Consider the following 17,102-nt stretch of genomic DNA (forward strand, 5'->3'; position numbering starts at 1 on the left):
ACAGACTTTCATAATGAGAAGAAGAGAGATCGGAGTCTGAATTTTCCAACATACAATGTTTCTTTTTCCAACACCAAAAGATAGTGTTTAGCTTTTTAACAAAATCAGTAGGAACCCCACCCTCTAAATATGCTTCAGTTTTCTTTAAAACTGCAGAGAATAAATGGGCATCCAGAAATTAAGTCAGATGGGAGCTGCATGGTAGTGATGAAGGGACGTGGGTGCAAACCTCCGCAAGTAGGTCAGAGCAACAGTTCATGAAGTTTCCACAAACCTGTGGCTGTCAGGCATGATTGCTCACTCTTTGTCTTATTCTGCACTGATGAACTTCCTACTTTATTTCATCTTTTAATTTCAACTAGAAATAATCATATGCAGAATTGTGTATGCATATGCCTGATGTCTCAGAGTCTGCCAAGCAAGCTGCTGCTGATATATTCCCTGAAAATGGCAGGGGGCCTCCAGCTGCCTGCTCCATCCCCCTGTCCTCCCCTCGTTGCCCCTAAGGGCGCATGCCCTTGGCCAGCAGCTGCTGCTGAGGCTAGGGCAGTGGCTGGAAAAGCTGGGCCACAGGTTTGGAATGTGGTTTTTTTATAGCTTTTTAATCTTGTATAATTTTTTGATGTCAGTGGGAGTGGAGAGAGGGACATTCAAAACTACCACCAAAATACACTCAAGATTGTCTATGGTTTGTGATTTTATGTTTTGTGCTTTCTCAAGCTGCTGGTCATTTGTGTTTCCCTTTGAGTGTTGCCTTTTGATGGGCTTCACTCAGGGTCTTGTGCTGGCTGCCTTGTTTATTCATTTATCACCAAAATGTTTGCTGCAGTGCAGACTTCTGGCTGCTGAGACTCCACCGACCCACTGCAGCTCTGAGCAGCTCTGAGCAGCACTACCTGTGGCACTTGGCATTTTTCTGAAGGTCTTCTTTGATTCTACAGTTTTTCCAGCTAACTACTGTACTTGGTAGCTCAAATGTACTGCTCGTCCAAGAGGTATAGAGATCTTTGAACATGAAAAATACCCAGATTTCTTCTTAGAATACTGATTTATTTTGATTTCAATTGGAACTTTGGTAGTGCTAACATTGAGTTGGTAACTTCTTGCTAGCTTTAAAATTCCTTTCCCTGTTGTTTTGAAGCTCTGCTGCAGCCAGCAGCAGGGCCAGACCTGAAATATGGAGGAGCTGCTGAGTGCATTTACAGACCCTCAGGGCTCTTGTCTGCTTAAGTCTCTGGGGTACTGATACCAAGCTGAGCACCCACCCAGTCACTTTACAGCAGGAGTTGAAAGTCTTGCCAGTCCACTCCTGAGGACCTGAGCAGACTCAGCAACTGGCTCTTTATGCATCTGCTCTGGGCATTGTCCCTGCTCCTTTCCCCTCCCTGCCTTCTAGGCAGGGCTTGAAAGCTGCCCGAAAGCAAGATTTACCTTAATATTTCAGGATGGTATCTGTGCTTCCCTCACTACCCAGAGGATGAAATAACCTCTGTTCCCTCAGGGAAACTCCCTGCCACCAACAAGTCTGCATGTGTTGCCCTGTGCCTATGTGGGTAGAGGGACCTGACCCAGAGCACCCAAAAAAAAATTATATTCCAGCATGGCTCCTCATGCAGTTTTCTGCCAGGCTACTACAGATCTCCACTTATTTTTTTTTCAGAAGTGTATGAATAAATTCTCTACATTTATTCCTTACCTTGATTTCTTTTCTTACTCAGGCAGTGTGTGGTTTAGCTTTTATATCCCAGTTGGCAAACGTTTTGTTTGGTGTTGTTGTTAATTTTGCTGGATTGGAAAGTGCTCCTGTGAAGGACGCTGTCTGAATGAGCAGTGCTGTTATTTATTAGTGCTCACATATTTGCACACCAATCATGAAGGACAAGATGATTTCTGTTGAAGTCAGGAAAAGACAGCGTGGGTATCATTTGTTCAGGCAGAGAGTAACCTTGAAAGTGCCAGCAGAGAATGAAGCTGCCTCACTAGATGGGGAATGGTAGGGAAATTTGCTGTATTGAGCAAGCGTGAGCAGGATTTAGTGAATTAATAGAGAGGGGAAAACATTTCTATCTTAAGGGCATGTTGTTGTTGTATAATATCTCTGCTTTCAAGGCTTTGTCCTCTCCTAGAGTCAGCATATATATTCTGCTTTTATATGAATACAACCAGTATAACTTATGTAAGAATTTTGGTCTAGGACTTGTACAGCAATTATAAATATGTGTGTTCAGTATTTATAGTATTCTATATTTGTTACATACATATTATTGTAACTATATATAAAATACATTATCGCAATTTTACAAAATATTTGTGTTGTAAAACCACAATAGAATCAGACTGTAGTAGTTTATATTTTAACAGGTAAATTCTCATTATTAGGAGTAGAATAAATCTCCTGCCCATTAACAGTAAGGCAGTAGTTAGAGCACAGCTGTAGATACAAGACATTTTGTTATTTTGCATCTCTTTACAGCATCAAAACTTTTACAAAAACACTTTTTATTTCATCATTTCAAAAGGTGCTGATTCAGCTAAATGAAAAACCCTTGGTTAAATTGAAACATTTTGTTTTCATGTAGTTAATGTGGGTTTTATTTTGACCTCGTAGAACTATAGAGCATTTGATTAAAGTGGAATGGATTATGTCAACTTTATATTTCCTGTATAATGACAGTATTATGTCAGTGTTAGGTTCCATCCTATTCATTTAATCAGATTGAAATGTGATTTTATTCTGTCCTGTGGGAATACCTGTGTGTCTGGTTTTCTGTCCTGGCTCTAGCCAAGCAAACAGAACCTGGAGAAATCAAAATTTCCTAATGGTGCCTGTATTGATTTTCACTGACCTTAATTCTCTTATACTGAGGTTCAATTTTATGAAAAACAGATTAATAATTCTCTTAATTTCTGTGGGGTTTGCATTCAGTGTAGTGAGTGCCACACCCCCATTAATGTCCTTTGACATGAAATGAGTGCAGAATGAGACTGGCTCGGCAGGGCAGTAGGGAGATGAGAGCAGCACTTCAGGGTACAAAAGAAGCAGACCTGAAGAGATACTCAGAATCCCAAATTAGTTTTTCCGTACTGGATCAAAATGCTACAATTCAGGAGTTTTTGCTCCTTCCTCTTTTCTCAGGCCTCAAGGCTTGGGAGAGGTATTTTGGCAGCCATCTGTACAGGTAGGGGAAAGAGAAGCAATAGCTAGCAGCTGGCTGCAGAGAGTCACTTGTAAAACAGAAATATAAAAGAGCTTGCCTGGATTTTTCCTCCTCCTAATTAGGTGATTTGTGACTATATCCTTATCAGTGACCTTGTTAACTCATCTGTAACTATTCTCATTAGCTTCTGAGTTATCCTTGGGATTTGCCTAATGAGAGTGTGCACTACCAGGACTTCAGAGGCATTGCATAGTGGCCCTCACTGGCAGCATAATTTTCAGAGAGAACAGTCTATGTGGGACTGACTAGGAGAGAAGAAATGGGCTATGTGAAATAGATGCATTCATTGATCCCCATAACGTATTTTGCATTTTTCTAAGTCATCAATAAACCTAAATGGTGACAAGGAAGGGTATTTTGGTGCCCTACATGCTGAAGAAAGGTGATCCTGGCAGTGCTGAGGGTAATCATGCAGACCAAGCAGGAGAGATAGGCTAGAGTTGGGAGATACTTGCCACACACTGCAAATGATATTATCGCAGCAGTTACTTTAGGACTTATGTTTTGGTGTACCCACTATTTAAAAGTGTCAGATTCAACAATTACAAAAACCCCCTATCCAAAACAAATGCCTATTTTTGTTACAGCAAGTGGTTGAAAAACGAGCCATGGAGTATCATGTGCCATGAAGTATTTATTTTTATTCCTTAAAATGGAACAGAAACTAGAATTCTAAAGGCTATTTGATGAGAATGAGAACAACCTGAGAAAAACTGGATCACATATGAGAAAGTGATTCTTCTTTGACTTGTTCTGATCTCTGCTGCAGTCCTAAGTACTCACACAAACAATGTGTAAAAAGTGTAAGATCAGAAAGATCCATTTTATACACATGGAAAAGATTACCGAATCATAGAATATACTTAGCTGGAAGGGACTCATCAGGATCATTGAGTCCAGCTCCTGGCCTTGCAAAGGACCACTCCAAGAGTGACACCATGTGCCTAAGAACATTGTCCAACACTTTCTGAAATCTGTCAGGTTGCTGCTGTGACCACTTCCCTGTGGAGCCTGTTCCAGTGCCCGAACACCATCTGAGTGAAGAACCTGTCCCTGATACCCAACCTAAACCTCCCCTGACACAACTTCAGGCCATTTCCTCAGGTCCTGTCACTAGTCACCAGAGAGAAGAGATCAATGTCTGCTCCTCCTCTTCCCCTCATGAAGAATTTGTAACTGTGGTGAGGTCTCCTTTCAGACTGCTCTTCTCCAGGCTAAACAGACCAAGTGATCTCAGCTGCTTCTCATTCAACTTCCCCTCAAGACTTCACCACCTTTGCAGTATCCCTTGGATGCTCTCCAACAATCTGATATCTTCTATTGCAGTGCCCAAAACTGCCCTCAGCACTCAAGGCAAGGCCACCCCAGTGCAGAGCTGAGCAGGACAATCCCCTCCCTTGCCCAGCTGGTGAGGCTGTGCCTAATGCCCCCCAGGACATGCTTGGCCTTCCTGTCTGCCAGGGCACTGCTGACTCCTACTCGACTTACCATCAACACATGGGATAGATGGACCTGTGGAGAAGCTTTCTGCATTACCCATTTGCAGCAATTTACATGCTTGCAGCTCCAGCTGGAATTGAAATTTGCAATTAACTGATCTAATGTAGGTCTAAATAGTATCTTGTGGGCATAAGGGCCTATTACCACTTACAAAGGCACTACACTGAGGTCAGCTCTCGCTGATGTCCTTACCGAGTACCACAGCAACATATCCTTAGCTGTGCCATGTGCTGTGCTTGGTTCTCAAGCTCATTTTGGATGTGTCTCACCCAGGTGTGTTATCCTTGTCACTGACCGTCTTCTCCAAGCCTCCCTTGTGGTGTCATCTTGGGAAAATGGGGAGCAGCAATGCCAGCACCACAATGAGAAGCCCACAGGCAGCAACAATGACATTGTTGGAGGCCAGACACATTGTCTTCTCCTGGGCACCATTCTCAAAATGCTAAACTGTTTGATTTGTCACACTGCTCACTCTGCAGACAGCATGATGACCTTTCCACTAATGACAGCTTTGTCTGTTTGCTTCAAAGTTGTCAAAGCTACTGTTCTCCATGAGTTCTATACTGGCAGTGTTACTAATATACCTAGGACTTTTCTACTCCATTGTGCTTATTGAACACGGTCTTTAATTTTATGAATCCTCCCCGGTGCCAAGCAGCAGGTCTTTGTGCCACCCAGGGCATGTGGGGAGGGGGAAATTATTCTGTGTCAGAGGACAAGGTTAGAATGATGGCACAGCAGCTCAGCCCTGAATTAATGAAAGTGCACTTGATTGTTTGATTTGTGGCCAAGTTACTCCCAGCCTGGAGCAAAAATGAGGCCTGGAATGAGCACATGTAACTGAAGGAATTTCATATGCAAGCTGAGGATTGTAGATGGGAAAATAATTTTTAAAAATTGTCCCTGAATATGTCTCTCTTTTTTTGCCACCTCTTTTTCTCTTTCCTTTCATAAAGAACTTGAAATTGGCAACTTCCAATGGAAACAGTACACCACTCTTCAACCAGAGCCCTGAAAGTGTATGACACACTACTGTACACTTAGCTCTTCCCCTTCTTACTATGCAAATTGGCTTCTTTCTTTTGCTTTGGGTAGTTTTATCTTCATTTTGTCCCAGGAGAGACAGCTAAGTCTTGCATTATGAATACATTAGCTGTAGCTTCTACCTATTTGTGTCAGTTTTTGTCTCTTCATCATCAGATTACACAACTCCATTCCAGAATACTCTCACTTATTATTAAAAAAAAATCTCATTCTGCAAGTGCTGAGGCTATTCTCCCTCCATATGTAGTTCCAGAGAAGATGTGTTCCAAGGGGCTGGACTATTTTCAAATTGATACATCTCCATTCTGGGACAGAGGGTTGCAGGAAGGAGCACTCTAACCTACCTTCTAGGAATGGCTTGCCTTTAGACCTTGCATTCAGACATCAGAAGGCAAGAAGAAATATTCTTCTAGCTGCTTTTCCCCCAAGCTGGAGCAGAGGGAGGAGGGCCAAAAAGCAGATTACATCATATATGAACAAACAAGGGTCAGGACCACACCCTGCATCCCAGAGGTACAGTCAGTTCCTTATACACAGTCTTCTTGCTCAGGAGTTGTGGCCAAGACAAGGTGCAAGTTTGGTGTTGGCAGCCTTGTATGGTACCTCCAGAGGGTAATCTGGGGCCCTAAATGTACTGCCAGGCTATTATAACTGCTAGTTATTAGAGTGTTAACTATGTGACCACAATTCATTCAGCTTCTCCTTTGTCTTGAGCAGGCAGTTTACCAGCTAAGCTACCCTTGATGCCACTGTGAATTGGTTGCCTGTTGAGACTTCATATGGAGAGAAGGAAACAAACTCCAAAATGCTCCAGGACCTGTATTCTGTGTCATGCTTGCGTTGGATTTTGTTTGCTCTGTGCCTTTTACAACCTGGATTAGAGGCATTTGCAGTTGTACATCTCCTCTGCTACAGTCTCTATGTTCCTGCCTTCCGTGTGCTGTAGGGAGAGGAGGAGGAGGAGGGGAAGGATGAGCAGCGAAACTGCAGCAGCACTAAGGAGCACAGCAATGTCAGTGCCAGCAGGCAGAGAGGGGCTGACATGCAGAGAGACCAATTTAGCCATGCTGAGCCAAGGGCTCACTTCAGCTGAACAGAGCCAGACACAAACTTTGCTTCCCAATAAGTGCCTTTGCCTTATGCTTTCATCCTGCTACATAACAGTACTCCAGCAGAACCATTAAAGCCAGGGAGGTTTATGACTTTCAGCGGGATCACATACAACTTTGACTCAAAATATATCCTTCAGCTATGATCTTAAAACCAATTGTACTCACTACTTTGTCTTTTTTTTTTTTAACATACTGAAATTGATAAACAGAGGCAGTCAGGCAGCTTTGGGGCTAAATCCCCTCATAAGAAGTGGAACGTGGTACTCAGATAAATGGCTTAAACAAAGAACTGCCATTATCTTGCTCGTAAGGTGTTAATAAGGATTCTCGACATCATTTCAAACTGTAAGGGTTATGTAGGAAAGGTATATTTCTATGGTGCCAGTAAAATACTGACTGCAGGCAAAAGAAGACCTGGATATGAACACTGATTCAAAGTGAGACATGCTTTTTAAAATAGGACCGCATTTGCTTTAGCAGGTGCAGCAGTAATGGAGCCATCAGAGTTCCACTTGCTTGATTTGTTCTACGTGTTTTTTCTGCTGAAAAGGTACTTAGAAGGGAATTGGGACCTACAGTATTGTTGTGATTTATTGTTATTTGACAGATTAGCTCGGACATCATTCTGCTCACTGAGTCCTCTGTTCTTTCAGTAGAGTTGTGTATGCCAACCAACTGAAATTTCATGTGAGCTATGTGTGCATGTCTTGTTTTTTCCATTGCTCTCATCAAACCATCTGTGTTTGACCAGTGGAAGCAATATTCCTCGTGCAAAGCAATATGCCATATGCCAAAGCAATATACTCATGATATTGAGTCTGGGGATCCTTCCATCAAATATGTAACATTGCCATGAATTTGCAAAGACTATTGCATCTTTACCAAAAATGCAGAATTTCAAACCATGCTTTCATGTCCTATTAGGAATTCTGAGAGAACAACATGCATGTGGGATTTTTTTTCTGTAATTGTTGTAATTTTATTTCTAAGAAAAGGGGATTCTACTTTTTCTGGAGACACTATATTTATTATTTAAGGGACAAAATACATATTATCATTATTTAATTTCTTCACTTTTCTATCTTCTAAAAAACCCCATTAATACTTATCTCTCCATATTTCCTCTGAAACAACTGGGTTATGGAATGTTTAATAACTTTATCTTCTTTAGTTAATTCTCTGTGATTTAGATAATTCTCAGTCTGACAGTGACTTGAACTTTTTACAGCATTCCTCATTGAAGGATCCCAGAGTTCTTTAGCAGCAAGTCTAAATACAACTTTACATTACCTTGAGTAAATAAGGGAAAGTAAGAAAAATTTGCATGTGGGAGGAAACAAGTGACAATATCTGAGGAAAAGGCTGAGGTACATTATGCCTTTTTTGCCTCCATCTCCAATAGTAAGGCCATTGTTCTCTGGATATGCAGCCCCCTGAACAGGGAGATGAATGGAGAGCAGAATGAATCCAAGGAGAAATGATCAGTTACCTGTCATGAGACTTAGACATGCACAAGTCTATGGGGCCAGATGGGATCCAAGGATGAAGGAAGCTGGCAGATGTGCTCGCTGAGTCACTTTCCATCATTTACCAGCAGTCCTGGCTAACTGGTGAGCTCCCAATTGACAGGATGTGAGAAAATGTGACAGCCTTCCACAAGAAGGTTCAAACCAGAATTCAGGGAACTCCAAGCCTGTCATCTGGGGAAGGTCATGGAGCAGATAATACTGGGTGCCATCACGTGACACATGCAAGACGGCCAGGGGATGAGGTCCAGCCCACAAGGATTTATGAAATGCAGGTCCTGCTTGACCAACCGGGTCTCCTTCTATAATAAGGTGACCTACCTAGTGAATGAGGGAAAGGTTATGGATGTTTTTTACCTGGACTTTATTAAAGCCTTTGACACCCTTTCCCACTGCATTATGTGTTGGTGGTTTTTCACAATAAGAACGAGACTCTGGGGTACGTTCCTTGAGCTTTATTTGCAGCATCAGCCTCATTACATGGTTGAGACAATAGGAAGATGTCAAAGCTCACGTCCTGCCAGCAGCAGCCAAATATTTCTTTGTTACAGAGCATTTTAAAAACTTTCTAGCCAATAGCATATTGCTAAAGCTTAGAGATAATTGTTCTAGCTAATCTCTAAAAGCACACATACATCTGCTTCAAACAATGCCTGCTTGTCTTCTTTCTATTAGCAACACACAATACTCCATTATTAAGCTTAAAACCTTCTACTATATTGCTAAGCATATTTTCCTGCAGACTTAAGGTCTTAAGGCCCAGATGGCCAAGCAGGCCAATGGCATCCTGGCCTCTATTAAAAACAGCGTGGCAAGCAGGACCAGGGCACTTATGCCCCTGTACTCGGTAGTGTACTCAGAGGCCGCATTTGGAATCCTGTGATCAGTTTTGGGTTAGTGTGTCCAGAGAAGGGCAATGAAGCTGGAGAAGGGTCTGGAGCACAAGTCCAGTGAAGAGCACCTGAGGAGCTGGGATCATTTAATCTGGAGAAAAGGAAGCTCAGGAGGGCTCTCTACAAATATGTGAAAGGAGGTTGTAGGGAGATGGGGTTTGGTCTCTTCTCCCAGATACCAAGTGACAGGAGGAGAGAAAATTGCCTTATATTGTGCCAGGAGAAGTTTAAATTAGGTATTAGGGAAAAATTTCTACACGGAAAGGGTTTTCAGGCTGTGGCACAGGCTGCCCAGGGAAAAGATTGAGTCAACATCCCTGGAGGTATGTAAAAGACATGTAGATATGGCACTGAGAGACATGGTTTAGAGTCATGTGCTTGAATTGTGGTTGAACTCACTTATTTTAAATGTTGTTTCCAATCTAAGTGATCATATGATTCTATGAAAAATTGTATCTGTCCCAGATCAGGAAGCGTGGGGCTTGTTCAGTTCTGTTCTGAAGACTTCAGCCACTCAAGTCTACAATGGGATGTTCTCTCATGAGTACATTATCTTCTTTCTTTGCTTTCATTAATATATTTTTCAACCTAGTCAGTCCATCTTTTGAGATAAAGCAGGCTTTAGAGAGCTTCTAACATGCACCTGCCTCTGCAGTCTAATTAAACAGGCTTTGAGATTTTGAGTGAGAAGTTATGCAGTGCAAGCTTCTGCTACATGGAGCTGGTAATCAACCTTTCCATCTCCTGCAATCTCTTGCAGAAAAGACTCACAGCAGTTTGGGGTTTTCTTCACAAAATTTGCTGGTTTGGTAGATTAGCTGGTTACGTAGCGGAGTAAACCATCAAATCTTAAGGAGATGTATTCACATGAATCTATCATAATAATTAGCCAAAAAAGGGAATCAGATCAGAAGCAGGTATGGATTTTCTGCACCTATTAGTTAAAAACTCATGAACCAAAAATCTCTGAACACTGTGCTATATGTGCACCTCTGAGTCTCAGACCTGAGCCTAGGCCTCTCCTCAGGTGTGATTTTGACCCTTCTGACCAGCACAGATCTTGAAACATTACTTAGGGACATGCAAGTTCTCTGGAAATTTCCCTTTTCTGAAGTATGAGACTCTGTAGGCCACCAGTAATTATGCTTGGTTCTGCTGGACATTGAGGCACATCCTCAACAGGAAGGGAAAAGGCAGGGTGGTTATTCTCCCAAGTCTACTGATAAAGCGTTTGTAAATGAAATTGGAGTCTAAAGCACAAACATACTTTAAACTGAACCTGGCTTTTGAGTGAGACCAGTGCACTGGGATGCAACATGACACACAAGTTAAATCCAAGTCAAACTGCTTTGTCCATGATTGCTGTTGGTCCAATCCAGAGTCCAAACAGTATAACTGGATAATAATCCCTGCTTCCCTGATTCCAAACCAAGCCATTATTGGAAAGAGTGAAACAAGAGCATATAGTGATATCCAGGAGTCCATATTTATTGGGCAAAACTAGGAACAGCCTGAGGATGCCAAGCTATTTGTGTTGGTGAGCCGAGGCAGTCAGTCCTTTCAGTTCAGTATCAAAAAAGTTGTATAAGCTGATTTATTTGTCAAGTAACAGAAAACTATGTTGGATATTGGACTGTAGTCTCTGCCTAGTTTCATAGCTGTGCCCTCTTTAATTAGCAGTATGCAGTGAATTACCATTTTGGGAATTCACAGAGGAATAATTAATATGCTAATGCTGTTGGTAATAATCTACATAAAAGCTTTATAACAAGTTTGGTGGTTTAGGCAGGCCAGAAAAAATTTAAAAGACACAAATAAACAGTTCCTTCTCTGCAGGAAAAGATATTTCTAATATCAGTGCTATGGCAAATGAGTCTTTATAACCACCAGGAATAAAGCAAGGAAGGACATCAAATTAGTAAAGTTTCAGTAGAAGGGTAGCTGTGGGTTTTTTTTACAGCCATCTTCATTGGAGAGAATTGCGAGAAGAGGAGAGGTAGCACAGTGTGAATGGTAGAAAGTGTACCTTTCTGAAGGCAGGAGATGGTCTTCTCTTTCTGCAAGGACCAGTGCCTGAAAGCTAGAGGGTATCTGCAGTCAGGTCTGGAGGTGATGTTTTCTCTGCATTGCCTTCACAGGGTGGATTTAGCCTGAATCAGGAGTTAGCATCTCTGGAAGTGAGATCCTCTCTCCTATGTTGCAGTGCTTGATTACAACTCAGAGCCATAGCACCAGAAGGACAGAGGAGACTCACAGTGCATAGGGTACACAGACTTCTAAAGTCTACAAACCAGGAGAAGTTGTGAACATGAGCTGTGGAGAAGGATGTACCTGGAACAGAAAAAAACTGAAAACATATTTCACTAGCACTAAGTAACGTTGTCCCAGGAGCTCACCCAAGGGTAATATGTACATGTTATAAAGAAACAAAATATATTTCCCCACTCTAAATGCTCACCTTGCAACATCCAATGTAATGTATTTACCCCCTACGCAGAAAGGGGGATGTTAAAAGCAGTGACAAGCTGCTGTTCACTCCTCCAGAGACAGATGAATATTTCCAACCTAGTTTTGTAAATCAAAATCATCCAGGCATAGTCCTAACTACATTTGCCCATGTGTCTCAATGGTAATTCAGCCAAGCCTCCAACCTCCTTCATGTTTACATAGGGGGAAGATCCCCACGGATAACCTATAGGGACTGCAAATGAAACAGGCTTGAAATCCTTAGAGGGAAAGCTTAGCAACAATGCAAACCTATTCATAATGATAGGTGTTGCTTTCCTACTCAATATGTGTTTATTTAAAAAATTTACATAGTCAGATGCTGTAAATATAAATCACTGTTTTAGTACTCATTTAATAAAAAATAAACCAGTGCAGATATTCCACAGGGAATGCTAGGGTATGTTTTTCAAGATCCCTAAAGCCAAGAAATTCTCATCTGGTTCATTTAAGAAGTAATAGTTGTTTGTATTTGCTCTTGGAGGCAGAGGCACCAAATCAGAAGGGATTTAGGAGGACTCCATCTTCCAGGACTCAGGGGAATTCTGCATATGTTGCATATAATAAAGTCAAATTCAGCACTTTGTACATGTTGTTTTGTGTTGTTTTCTGGCTTCATCCTGCCTTGACTGAGACACAGCTATCTTTGCAAATGGCACTCTGGGTTCCATGCCAGGGAACAGTAATGGTAATGACAGGTCTCATTGCAAAGGCATGGTAAGGTTAATCAAAATGCAGATGACGAGTTCCTAAACTCTTTTTAAGCTGAATTGTGTGTATGAGGCCACTGAGTGGCTGTTTTGCATTGTGGGTGTTAATGACAGTGAAGGTCAGCAAGGGAGAATAAGATGATATTTCCATAAAGAGAGAATACTGTGTTAGAGCCATGCAATACAATGCCCTTCCTCTTTCCACCTACCACTTTGTTAAGCTGGATTTCAACATCATTTGGCAACAGTAAGCAAAACCAATGGCAGCATGTATTGGGTGTAGGTGGCAAGGTGTTACCCACAAAGATAGACCAATAAGCTGTTGAAAACCTTCTTGAAAACACAGTAAGAAGCAGCCGGTGACTGCCCTGTGCTGGACACAGCCAGGCCTGCACTGGGCACACACACAGCTGAGCCCATCAGCCGGCGATGGGCACATCATGGACAGCTCAACTCTTTGCACTGCTTGGGGTGGGGTGATGAGGAACCAGGTATGAAGGAGTGAAGCTGAGTCTAGGAAGAAAGCAGAGTGTGACTAGGGAGAAAGGCTTGTTTTCTTTTTTTTTTTTTTTTCTTTGTTTCTCACTACCCAAATCTACCTTAATTGGCAATAAATTAGCTTTATTATACCCAGGTTTCTCTGCCTGAGATGGCAGCTGGCAAGCAATCTCCTTGTCTTTACCTCAGCCTCCCAGCATTTTCATCATTTTTTCTCCCCTGATTCTATTGAGAAGGAGGAACAAGAGAGTCGCTGGCTGGATGCCTGGCTGCTGGCCAAGGTTAGTGTAAGTGAATATCCAAGTGGTTTATTTACTGGGTCCCTTCTCATTCCAGTCTTATACCTGACACTGTTTGCCTCCTTAGTCCATACTTCATGTTCTGCTCTTGTCTCACTGCCAGCTTTTCAGCACTGCTGCCTCTGAGCTAGGAAGAATCGGATTTCTCAGAACTGTATAACTGTATGGGGAGGTGGAATAATCTGGTCTGCCTGTGGCAAGGGTGGGATTTTGGAAGGACCTGCTGAAAACTGACACACGAAACATAATGGGGTGGAGAGAAAATGATACAGTACACACATCAGCTAGGGGAGATGTTTTCTACGTGTCTGGCACAAAGGTAAGTGGCTGCTATCAGGTGGCTTCTGTTCCACATCCCTATTTACTTGGTAGCATAGCGGATGTACAGTCAAGTCTTATTGGGACAGAGCCATATCTTGTGTCTAAATACTTATTATAGTAGGGAAGACTTTATGTGTTTAAAAAATATATGGGAAGGAGGATAATTTTGACATAGCTGCTTATCTGCTTGGTATTGCTATCAAATGTAATTGGTATCACCAAAAATTATTTTTAGAAAACACACAGAACACATTACTTTAATACAGACTTTTCCAGTTTTTATGTTTGGTATTCTTGGGTACACTTATTCCATCGATTCCACATTACAATGGATTTGCACATGGTACACCTATTCTTTTTTTTCCCTGAAAATAGCAATAGCTTCCTGTAAGGCATCATGTTTCTGTGTGCTAGTTCTTCAAGCGCCTTTGCCCATACAGTATTTATCAAGATGGCAGATCAAGACATACTCTGGGATAATTATATTAAGTAAATGACATATCCATTTCTTTGAGAGGACCTTTTTGGAAAGAGTTTATTGCTGGAAATTTAGAAAAAGGTTTTAATGTATAAGCTGTTAGCTGCTTTGCATCTCCTCCCATTTAGTTACTTTGACATACATCCTAGAACCAGATTCTATGTCCAGGTAATTTATTGTAAAAGTTTGTAGTTGTGTAGATAGTCACTCTTTGAGTGCTAATTGCTTGCCATAATCAGCTCCTAACCATCAGCATTTAAGTATGGAGTGTTTTAAGAAGAGCACTATCAGTGGTGCTCTATCATCTTTCCTCACAGCTTAAAGATGGGCTGAAAAGCATCCTGAGGCTCCTACAGGCATTGAAGTTCTGTATCAGGATCATAATTTGTGGCAGAAGAGTTCCTTGTAGGCCAGATCTATTCACAAGTGGAAAATCCAAATTCTTCTTCAAGTAAAATGCTTAAACAATCAAGGGTAGCATAAGGCATCTCACTACACTGGAATGCCAGGGACCACCTTCAGAGCTGATGAGGAATCTAGCTGATTCCCACAGCTTCTCACAATACAGGGAAGCTGAGACTTTAAATATTCATCCAGGTGGCACCTATGTGTGAGCTGAGCCACTTTGCCCAGCTGGACGTGCCTCCCAGCCCTGCAACAAAAAGATGCAAAACTTATTAATTCAATAGTGTTTAACTGTGAACCTGAGCCCTGTGTCTCTTCTCAAAGTAGCCTATGTTGTTCAGGATCTTCTCACAATTTCACTTTCTCTACTGGTAAATACCTTCCATATATCTTTGTCACCTTCTAATAGTCTGGAAAACCTTAAAATCATAAGAAGCTTGCTATTTAAAATAAACATTTTAAACAAATGACTATTTTCAATAAACAGCCATCTTTGTTACTCACTAAAAGTAAATTGTGTCTCAAGAAATAAAAAGTAAACTTTCAGTTTATGGAAGAGTTTTTTTTTTAATTAAGCACTTCATATCATTCCAGGAATCCAAGATCCATTTTCTTTTCCTCATTCAAGGTCTAATCAACACTTGCAGAGACAGAATTACGTTATTTGTGTTTGTATAGATGTGAGTGTATCTTCCTTAACTAATGGGCTGGAAGGTTTTATATTGTTGTATTTAAATTTGCTATTAGTGGCTATAATGAAATCAGCAAGGCAAAGAACTCTGGACTTTCCCAAAGTATAAGGAGAGGGATTGATTGCCTTTGGAGACTGAGACTCATGTTGCCACTTGTGGAAACACCAGGATTCAGGATAAAAGTGTAGCACAGAAGGGCTTATTTGTAATATGTGTCTTACTCAAACTGGAAGATACGTCTAATTTAATTTTGAACTTCCTAAAATGAGTGTCTAGTCTAGCCAAATTCTCTCTCCTACAGTTGGTGGTAGTTTCAGTTAACAATTCTTCCTTCTGGACTCAAGCAGCTGACGGTGACTGTCTTTGTGGAGCACAAACAGAATATATGGACTATAGGGATCAGGGCAAGTAACTTAGGGTTAGGTGCTGATATTTCAAATATCTGTAAGTCCAAGTGGGAAGCCCAAAATGACAGACAGGCTTCTGAAACAAAATTACTAGAAACAAACATACTTTGGGTAACAGAAAGCATTGCCTACTTCTAATGTTGGAAGTTCTAGAAAGAAAGAAACAAGTAGCTGAGTTCAGTGCAGACTACAAGGCTTAGTCCCATTCTCCACACAGATCTTGCAAAATTCCAGGTATTACAAACTACTTGGTCCTCAGCTGTTTCCCCAGGTGTGTGAGGGTCTCCTGTGAAGCTTGAGTCATATCCTGCTAGTACTTGACAGATGGATAGTCCCATCTCTATCCAAGGTGCTCTGTACCATCTAAAAAGGCAATAGAAGCCCATGTTTAAGCAACTGAAATGCCTCTGCTTTATATTCTGTCAGCAAGCTACCCCTTTTCCAATAACCACTGTTCTGGGAGTCTGCAGTGTAGAATAGGAGGAGATACACCAGCTGTGTTTGAAACACAGACCCAGATGAGGCTTGCAAATGACAGGCCATGGAGTATTTTGAAAGCTTCTATTATTCCAGCTCTTCAAGGAAGATGCAAACCTTTTCTTTTTTTTTTTTTTTTTTTTTTTTTTTAAACACAGGGAGCTTCTCTTTAGTTTCTGTGTCAACAGGAGATTTCTCCACAATAGTAATTGAAATCCCAGATATAGCTGCACTTTGTATTCGTGTTTAGTAAGGAATTTAGGCTGTGAAGTGGAACTCTACTTAACAGTGTCTGTGCATCATCCAGAAAAAGCCAAATTGCAGCAGGATGCTAAAAATGTGATACAGCGAACAAGAAAATATGGGAAACCACATACCTCCACCACCCTTTGTAATACTGTCCTTCTTGATCAGTGATAGTCAATCCCCAGATATTTTGAAACCTGCAAAAGCATAAAAGAAGCAACAGGTGGTATCATCCTTTGAAGAAATTGAAAATAGGCTCTGTTTTCCTCTCGCAAATGCAAGAAAAAGAAGTGGTGGTTTCTTTTTTCCAGGTTTTGCCTTCTGTATCTTGTCTTTTTTGAGACCAAACTTGCTTAGATTATTTTATAGGCAAGCTTTACCTGAATGGCAGACCTCAGACGGTCATGATCAGCAAAGCAGAATCCAGCTGGAGGTGTGTAGTTAGTGGTGTTTTCCAGGGATCAGTACTGGCTCCAGTCTTATTCAAGTGGTTTATCAATGACCTGGACAAAGGGATAGAATGTATCCTGAGCATGTTTGCTGATGGTACAAAACTGGGGGGAATGGCAGATACACATGAAGCCTGAGCTGCCATTCAGAACCTTGAGAGGCTGGAGAACTGGGTGAAGAGAAACCTGATGAGGTTCAAAAAAGGCCAGTGCAAGGTTCTGCACCTGGGGAGGAAAAACCCCAAGTCCTAGCACAGGCTGGGAGGTGACCCAGTGGAGGGCAGCTCTGCAGAGAAGGACCTGGGAGTCTTGGTGGGTGACA

Source organism: Anomalospiza imberbis, chromosome 1, assembly GCF_031753505.1.
Source record: "Anomalospiza imberbis isolate Cuckoo-Finch-1a 21T00152 chromosome 1, ASM3175350v1, whole genome shotgun sequence".
Lineage (NCBI taxonomy): Eukaryota > Metazoa > Chordata > Aves > Passeriformes > Viduidae > Anomalospiza > Anomalospiza imberbis.